Raw genomic sequence first — 9,622 nt, 5'->3', positions numbered from 1 at the left:
GCACGGCGTAGCGGGCGTGGGCAGCGGGACGTGCGTGGACGCATCCGGCCACTGCGCAGGCGCGGACACGCTCCCCTCGGCCTGCGCGCAGCGCTCCGGGCGGGCGCGCGCCCACGGCGGGTTCCGCTCCCGACAGGCGAAGGGCTGCGCGCGCACGAGCGAGCCGGCCGTGACGTGTGCCGCGCTACGCCCGACGTCACGGGTCCGTGTGTAGTGGCGGCCGGGCTGCCCTCAGCAGCGGCTCCTGGCGAGGGCGGTGCGGCCGCTGGGTGCGGCGTTCGGGGGTCCTGCGGTCCGCGGCGGCAGCGGCAGCGACCACGACCGGGAGGCCTGGCGCTCCCAGCCGCGGAGTCGCCGCTCCCGCCCCTTCTCCGGCCTCGGCGGCGCCCGGCCGCGGCTTCCTCCTTTCCTACCCAGCTTCCCGCGGGCCTTCTGGCCGCGGCGGCGAGAAGCACCGAGGGGCTCCGAGAGGCTCTGGCCGGCCGCCACGGTCCACGCGCCCGGCCCGGGCTCCATGTGAAGGAAGGACGGGCCTGGTCCCCCGATCCGCGCCCGACTCCTCGTGCGCCCCTCCGGCTCCCGGGGGCCCGCAGCCTCCCCCGACCGGGGGGCGCGGTGACAGGCCGCGCGTGGGCGGAGGGGTGGGCCTGCGGCTCCCTATGTCCCGGCGGAGCGGCCGGTACGTGTGCTCGGGCGCGCGCATGTGTGTGGGGGTGGGGTGGGGTGGGGGCGGGGGCGGGGGCGGGGGCGGGGGTGCGGGCCGGACGTGGGGAGGGGGCCGCCGCCGGCCTGAGCGCTGCTCCTGGGGCGGAGGTTTCGCTAGGTGGTTGCCTCGCTCCGGGTGGGCGGACTTCTGGCCCCTTGCATCCTGTCCTGAAGTCCAGGTCTGAGCGAACTAGACTGCTGGGCGGTGGAGCTGTCAGACGCGTACTCTGCAGGGCTTTGGGAAGGAAGATTGTCCCTGGTCCTTGGCAGAAGCAGAAATGTTATATGCAGTGAGCGAGAAAGTGCTTGTCTTTGCACTGTTACCGCGTGGTTCGCTAGTGGTTAGGGTCGAGGCCCCTTTCTGTTTACGGACCGTTTAGCTAGCACTTACACTTAATGCGCGCCCGGTATTTGTCGTGCGTTGTCTCACTTCACCTTCGAAGCCCAGTGAGGTGGGTACGTGTCTCCCCATTCTACAGTTGAAAAAACCGAGGCTCAGATTCAGGAACTTGCCCAAGGTCGTGCAGCTTGGTAATCTGGGAAAGTCTTGATTCGAATATGATGTCTTTTTTGTAGAACCGTATTTCTGGGTCTTGCCAAAATAAATTTGTGAGGAAAATGAGAATAGCTGGAAAGTTTCTTCTTGGGAGTGAATTCTAAATACATAGGTAGAGTTCATTTGCCCGTAATGTAGGCTGTTGGATGTGTTTTGCTGCAGTCTAGACAGATGATTTTCTTGGCTCTTCTTTTAAAAAAATTACTTTTAAAAGGTGACTCTATGCACCTTTACCTTTTTTTTGCAGTGGGACTGAATGAGCAGGAATTCTTTTCTCTCAACAAAAAGAAGAAATAGATTTGGTAAAACTCCATGTTTCTTGAAAAGTTACAATTTTACTTGTGTAATTCTTGATGCCTACAGGGAACTCGCAGTTGGGTTATTTCCTTGAGATTTCCTTATTGCAAAATTTGTTGCTGGATTATGTGGCAATGGCTACACGCTTAGTAATTTGTACGTTAATTTGTGCAATATTTCTGAGTAGAGTGTCAAAATTTAATGTGTAGAATATTGTAAAAAGTTATCTTTTATTGGTATGATTTTTTTCTTTCCTTTGTATGTAGCAACTAATGAGTGTTTATAAACTAATTGAAATTCTCATTTTAACATTGGCCTGTACTGTTTCTTTGGTTATGGTTAGGGCAAAACGAAAGTTCCTTTACATTTCTCTTTACAGAAGAAAGTGTTGATAAATCCCTTTGAGTAGTTCAAGCTTCATGCATAGTTGTAAATGTTTAAGAAATCTGTTGATGCCCAAAATTGTAGTACTTTATAATTTCCTTTAGTGTATTATCAGGTTTAAGAAAATTTGTAGTTGAATGTCTTTGTAATGTCTGTAAGAGAAAAGGTCGAATTATATAGTTAAGAAGTGGATGGTTCACAGATTGATTTGTTGTTTGGTTAAAATATAAATGTATGGTGAGTCTTGTTGAATATATCGTTGTAGAATGCTTATCCAGTCATGCTCTCCATGTGTCTCTCTTTTTTTTTTTTTTTGCGGTACGCGGGCCTCTCACTGTTGTGGCCTCTCCCGTTGCGGAGCACAGGCTCCGGACGCACAGGCTCAGAGGCCATGGCTCACGGGCTGAGCTGCTCCGCGGCATGTGGGAGCCTCCCGGACCAGGGCACGAACCCATGTCCCCTGCATCGGCAGGCGGCCTCTCAACCACTGCGCCACCAGGGAAGCCCCATGTGTCTCTCTTGAAAGAAATAACTATTAAAGATTTATCTTAAATAATTGGATTACATTATAGATTCAATCTTTTAAGCAGTGTTTTAGTTGGAACTTTCATTCCTAGTTTACCTTATTGCTACCAAAGGGGTAAACTATATTTAATAGATGCTATATTAAAATGAAATCATGTTTGGTTCTATGCAGTGCCCACAGCTTTGGTTTCAGGTTGATTTTTTTTTTTTCCCTGTAGAATCAGAGCTCTTTAGGCTCCCTCCCACCACCACCCCCAAACCCAGCCCCAACTTTTTATTATAAAACAATTTCAAGTAAACAGGAAGTTGGTAATATTGAACATCCGTATGATAACTCTCTAGTTTCATTTGTTGACGTCTTGCCGTATTTGTTTTGTGTATAAATATGCGTATATTATTTTTGGTCATACCATTTGAAAACTAAGCTGTAGACATTATGACACTTTACCCCTTGCATCTCCAAAGATAAGGACATTTTCTTACATAGCCAAAATACCATTATTGTTAACTTCCTTAGTTAAGACTTTTTATTGATAGTTAATAGTTTCATATTGATCTTTTTTTAATGTAATCTAGTATCCATCCATGTTTAAATCTCCCCATTTGTGCTGCACGGTCTTTTACGGCTTTTTATACTCAATCCCACCAAACCAGGATCCCATCAAGTTTTATTCACTGCATTTGGTTAAGTCTCTTTGATCTCTTGGAATCTAGAACAGCCTCACCTCCCCCTTTTATTTATTTTTATTTTTTATTTATCTGTCTATCTGTCTTTTGGCTGTGCCACATGGTATGTGGGATCTTAGTTCCCTGGCCAGGGATCGAACCCGTGCCCCCTGCAGTGGAAGTGCGGAGTCTTAACCACTGGAATGCCAGGGAAGTCCCATTACCTCTCTCTTTTAAAATGGTGGTTTCTTTTGTTTGTTTTGTTTTGTTTCAGAGATCAAGCCAGTTACCTTATAAAATGAGTCACATTCTGGATTTGTCTGATTTTTTCCCCTCATGTCATTTAGCATGTTCCTCTATTCCCCCTACACTAACTGTAAGCTAGGTTTAAAGGATTGATTAGTTTCAAATTAAATATTTTGGGCAAGAATAACTACTGGATGTTGCTGTGTACTTTATATTGCTTCCCATCAGGGGATGTATATTGTCAACTCCTGTTATTTGTGATGCTGAGTTTGATCACTTGGTTATGGGGGTTAAGGTGAGGTTTATTTTCCCCATTGCAGTTGGCAAGTAGTCTGGCATGATAAATTAGCACTCTAGTGCTGGCCTGTTCTCCAGTAATCTTTTACCTAATAGTTTTATCTATTGCTGATCCTTGTCAAGGTAACTTTTGAATTTCAGTGTTAACAATCTTTTGTTGGTCTATAGATAGTAACAACATCACAGGAATTGTAAAAATCTATGCAGCTATATTATCAGGTTCTGATTTCTAGGAGTTTAAAGATTTTTAATCATGAATTCAAGGTATCTCCTTTTATGAATAAAAGGAAACCTGGTCCGAGAAAAATGGGAAAAATTCAATGCCTGTCTTTTCCTGTACTCTTTCATCTGTCTCAAGGAGTGTGAGTGGGTGTGTGTTTTGTTTTTGGCTGTGCCACGTAGCTTGTGTGGCTTGTGAGGTCTTAGTTCCTCGACAAGGGATTGAACCTAGGCCCTTGGCAGTAAAAGTGTGGCATCCTAACCACGGGACCACCAGGGAATTCCCTCAAGGAGTGTATTTCTTTTCAGTTTTTCTTAGCCAATATTTGTTGCACAGGAATAGCCAGAAATACAATAAAGGGAGAATGGCTTTACTAAAAAACGTTTTGACAAAACTGTCTATTTTCTGGTGTAATACAAAGGAGCACTGGATTGAGAATCAGAAGATCTAAACTCTAGGCCTAATTCTACCATTCTGTGAAGTGCAAGGATTATAAGTTTTTAAGTTTCACCCTGTATTCTTATGTCATAATGATTGTTAGTAAACATTTGTGAATTTCTGTTAATGAGACATGTTGGTTACATTTAGAGGCAAACCTCACTTTAATTAAGCCACATAGAAATAAATCAACTGTGTAATATAAAATTGAACTTATTTCCCAACGAATTAACTGACATTTAGTAGGTGATTGTTTTAATGAAGGGTTCATAATATAACTTACTTAAGTAACACATTTTCTCATTAAAAGTATGATTTAATTCATGAAGCAAGTTTACATGAAGGTTTTCCACACATCTCTTTTATAAACAGGATGAACTGTACATATGGAAATTAAAAAACTTTTCCCTTATTCTCTAAGCGTTGTGAGAGGTATACCTCTTTATACACACACATTTATAAGAAACATGTCTGTATAATTTCATCTTTTTTTTTTTTTTTTTTTTTTTTTGCGGTACGCGGGCCTCTCACTGCTGTGGCCTCTCCCGTTGCGGAGCAACAGGCTCCGGATGCGCAGACTCAGCGGCCGTGGCTCACGGGCCCAGCCGCTCCGCGGCATGTGGGATCCTCCCGGATCGGGGCACGAACCCGTGTCCCCTGCATCGGCAGGCAGACTCTCAACCACTGTGCCACCAGGGAAGCCCTAATTTCATCTTTTATCTAGGATATCCCTGGGATTTATTAGGAACATTGGCTGACTTTCTCATTCTGGTTAATCACATATTTGCTTTGTAACATCTCTTGTGTTGTTGCCTTTATTGTTACTTTTGTTGCTTACTTTTTTTGTTATGCATACTTTGTCAGGAGGATAGGGGTAGAATCTTCTTTGGAGTTCCTCTGGTAACTAGCTCATCACCTTTCTTTTAAGTGTTCAAGAGTGTTACACTTGAGATTCATAGTACCATAAATTTAAAAAGCACTGTGGTGTTTATAAACTTCAGAAGTTTTTTCTAGAGTTTTTCCCCCAGTTGTGCAGTTAGTCATTTAGTGTGGACTTTAATTATTAATGATGACCAATTAAAATAATAGTTTAAGATATGATTTTATCAGTATTCTTTTGATAATTCCCAGATTGAGTCCCCTCAGCACTACTACCTCAGGCAGAATGCTCCCTGAGCACTCTGCACCTGCCTCGACCACCCACTGACCGCATTGCACTGTGCACATTGCACTGTGCACGTCTCTGTGCCTTCTACTGGGAAGTTGGCTCTTCAAGGACAGAGGCAGTGGTTTGTTGATTTTGGTGCCCCAACACCGAGCACAATGCCTGTTGCCAAATGTTTATTAAATGAATAGGGAGTTGACAGAAGAGACCTTCTTTCGCACTGTTATAGGAGTCTTAAAAGGTCATGCCTGCCTGAGTTGAACAGGGTGGGGAAGTTCAATAAAATACTTCCATATGCCCAGGAGAAAATTAAGTATTTGTGAACAGCTCTAACACAGAGGCAAGGCTGTGGAAAAGTGTTGTTTTTTAAAAAAAATATTTATTTATTTATTTGGTTGCACCAGGTCTTAGTTGTGGCAGGCGGGATCCTTAGTTGCGGCACGTGGGCTCCTTAGTTGTGGTATGTGAACTGTTAGTTGTGGCATGCATGTGGGATCTAGTTCCTTGACCAGGGATTGAACCCAGGCCCCCTGCATTGGGAGCACAGGGTCTTGCGCCACCGGGGAAGTCCCTCGAAAAGTTTTTGGAAATTATTAGCAGGAGCTAGTGGGAGAATATGAGATAATATTTATTATTTTTGTAAGTCTTTGAGAACAGATGTGCAGTCTAAGGTGAAGCCAGTTTTTAATTGTTTCTGTGCTATTGTTAAATAATAGTTAAATACTTCCAACTCATATTGTATTTTAGATTTGTGACTTGAAGGTGCTTCATTATCATTATTTGATAAGTTTGTGATTACTCTTAAGTTTGACTGACTTGGCTACATTTTAATTGTATTTGTGGAGTTTTAAATTAACCCAAAATATTTTGTTCTTTTGTTTTAATATGAAAGAAATGAGACCAATGTCCTGTGCCTAAATTTAAGGAGAATTAATATGATTTATATAATGACTTTAATGTATTTTTAAATCAGTTTAGGCATTTTAAAGTAGCCTGTTGACTGCTTTGTAAAATTAGTAATATTTTATTGTACAGTATGAGATAATGTCAAACTATATTTACAAACTTTCTGATTTGCTTAGACATTAAAAGGAAATGAAAGAAGTAGCAGGTAGCTCAGCCTAGTGTTGATGAAGATTTACTTTGAGAGATGGTGCAACATTAACCATCCGACCTGTGAGCAGTACCTGGCTGCATTCTATTGACTTCACCCCCAAACCACCATGTACCTGCATATATAAATCTTGCCCCATGATATAAGAAAGGATAGATGAGTTATGTGTTCTTAGATCATGTAATATATACTAATCAGCATCTCAAAGTTATGTCCCATAGTCATGGACTGTTGCATACTGCCTTAGGGTTAGAAGGTTTACTCAGGGATGTATCTTGCCTAGTGTTCCTGAAGTGAGTACCACAAACTACAAACTGTATTTCATGCTGTTTGTTGAACACTGATGGTAGGTAGGAAGCCTGAGGTCAGTCTTAAATCTCCCATTAATTAGAAATAGACTGTGATAAAGTGACTTCAACATTTCTTTTTTTTAAAAAAACTTTTATTTTTAATTTTTGTTTAATTTTGGTTGCATTGGGTCTTCGTTGCTGCGTGCGGGCTTTCTCTAGTCTGGCGAGCAGGGGCTACTCTTCATTGCGGTGTGCAGGCTTCTCATTGCGGTGGCTTCTCGTTGCGGAGCACGGGCTCTAGGCACGTTGACTTCAGTAGTTGTGGTGCACAGGCTCAGTAGTTGTGGCTCACAGGCTCTAGAGCGCAGGCTCAGTAGTTGCGGCACATGGGCATAGTTGCTCCGAGGCATGTGGGATCTTCCGGCCAGGGCTCAAACCCCTGTCCCCTGCATTGGCAGGTGGATTCTTAACCACTGTGCCACCAGGGAAGCCCACTTCAACATTTCTGAATTTGAAAAAGTTACCCTAGTTGATTTCTTAAGGACCTGTCTAGTCTCTGATTCTGTGAGATCCACAACATAATAGAAAATAGTAAAGCGTCAAAAGAGATTTAAGTTTTCTTGGTTAGGAGGTTGTTAAGATGACAACAGTCCAGGGAATGTTAGTTATAGGGCAGCATTTGGAAGATAAATAGCTCTCTTTAAATGTGATTAATTTGTCAGAATGAGATTTTTCCCTTAAAGGTAGTTTATTGCCAAGTACCTTGTGTTGAACTATGATAACCTATAGTAGGCTCTCAGTAAATTCTTGTTGAAAGAGTGACTGAGTAACTTCAGGACTGATGCAGTAGACATCAGAATCACTCATAGATCAGTTCAGTGATAAAATCCAGGATAGTAAGCATTGAACCCTAGAAAATAACAGAGAAGAACTACATTATTCTCATGAATGGGGAGCCAAGACTAGTGAAATACATTTTTTGGAAATACTTTAGCCAAAAGAGAGGGAAGATCTTTCTGGAAAAGGAGAAAAAAAGTATTGGAAAACTTGTACATGCAGTCTTTCATGCCCACTAGAAATTTTAAAATAATTTATGGATGTACTTGGATAAGCCCAAAACGATTACATAAAAGAATGAAGCTTTCTTCTTCCCAATGGAAAAAAACATTTGGGACAAATTATACATCAGCAAATTTTTTTTTCCTCAGAATCTTTCTGTATCCTTATTCTTTCTTTCTCCATCTTCACATCTGTAACCAAAGCACAAAAGTACCTTAAGAGTGCTTAGCTTATTTTGTCCTTAGTTAATAAATTGGTATTGGCTTTTGTTAATCTGATACCCACTCTAGTGTTTTCTCTCATGTAAATCTTGCTCTCTTGCAAATGGGAGGATCAAGTAAGGGAGATACGGCTTCTTTAGAATGATGGACACTTCAGCCTGTTTTCAAAGATGGGCAGCTCAGAACCTATAAAAGAAGGCTTGATTGGAGATTATGAAAGGACTGAGTGGCCTAGATTTGGTTATGCAGGAAGATCTCAAAAGGGAAAGTTGCAGAGATCTTGGTCAGTAGATGGGGGGAGGCTTGAGTAGTTGCATGAGTTAGGATTCAGTCACAGAAGAAGAACTGCTATGGTATTATGAAATTAAGGGATTTATGAAAGGAGGAAGACCTTACGGAGTTGTGGGAGAAACTTGGAAACCACAGTCTGTAAGGGGAAATCGGCAGATCAGAGAAGTCACTAATCAGCCTTCCTGAAGCGGTGGTGCAGTGGGCAAGTCAGAGTTTGCAGGTGAATCTGAGAGGCTAGGTATGCCCAGATGCTGGAGTGGGACTGCACAGTAGAGCTGGTGGAAAGTATGGAAAGCTGTTGCCTCTGCATAGCTACCTCTTCTGTGGTCTTTTGTCAGGCTTCTGGTGGTGGGGCTGAGGTTGCTGTTTGGTCAGCAGGGTTGGCAATCAGGAAGAAGAGCCGCATGCAGTACAGGGGAGAGCAGAGACACGGTGCAATCTTCTGGCAACTGTGCATCTAACCATAATCTTCAGAGAGTAATTTCCATCTTTGGCCAGCTCTAACCTGGAACCATGTGGGAAGAGGATTCTGGGAAATGTAGTTTGAACTTAAAAGTTGACATGGTACAAACTGTCACTGCAGGTGAGAGTGGCGGGTGGGAAACCACAGTAGGGGACGTGGTAGTTGCGGGAGTCCACAGTGATATTTTATAGATCTAGGTTCATGCTCCTGTGAGAGAGCAAGTTCTTTAAAATCTCCAGGCCTTTTTCTTCCTCTGTGAAATGGGGAGATAATACCTACTTTACAGGATTATTGTGAGGATTAAATGAAATGTTTGTAAAGCATTTAGCAGTGTCAGCACAATGTAAAATATTGTAAATAGTAGCTTTTGTTATTAGTAGTAGTTGTGGTAGTAATGAGAAGAGATTGAGAAATAGGAAGGGTGTATTTCAAAAGGGAGGGGAGAAGTAGAGCAGATGAGTGGAGATAAGAATGAAGTAGAGGGGCATCCCTGGTGGCGCAGTGGTTGGGAGTCCTCCTGCCGATGCAGGGGATGCGGGTTCGTGCCCTGGTCCAGGAGGATCCCACATGCCGCGGAGCGGCTGGGCCCGTGAGCCACGGCCACTGAGCCTGCGCGTCCGGAGCCTGTGCTCCGCAACGGGAGAGGCCACGACAGTGAGAGGCCCACATACCGCAAAAAAAAAAA

At 43.6% G+C, this 9,622-nt stretch overlaps 1 protein-coding gene across 1 annotated transcript in view; it reads left to right on the top strand.

Moving 5' to 3' along the window:
- Window positions 1-321: 321 nt before the first annotated feature.
- MAP3K2 (mitogen-activated protein kinase kinase kinase 2) overlaps window positions 322-9,622 on the top strand; it is a 94,366-nt gene continuing 85,065 nt past the window's right edge. Inside the window, exon 1 of the mRNA XM_060153070.1 lies at window positions 322-679. The gene's annotated coding sequence lies outside the window, so the exon portion shown is untranslated. The remainder of the gene's footprint in view (window positions 680-9,622) is intronic.

This window comes from Lagenorhynchus albirostris, chromosome 6, assembly GCF_949774975.1.
Source record: "Lagenorhynchus albirostris chromosome 6, mLagAlb1.1, whole genome shotgun sequence".
In the NCBI taxonomy this organism is placed as follows: domain Eukaryota; kingdom Metazoa; phylum Chordata; class Mammalia; order Artiodactyla; family Delphinidae; genus Lagenorhynchus; species Lagenorhynchus albirostris.
This window is presented reverse-complemented; position numbering and strand designations above follow the sequence as displayed.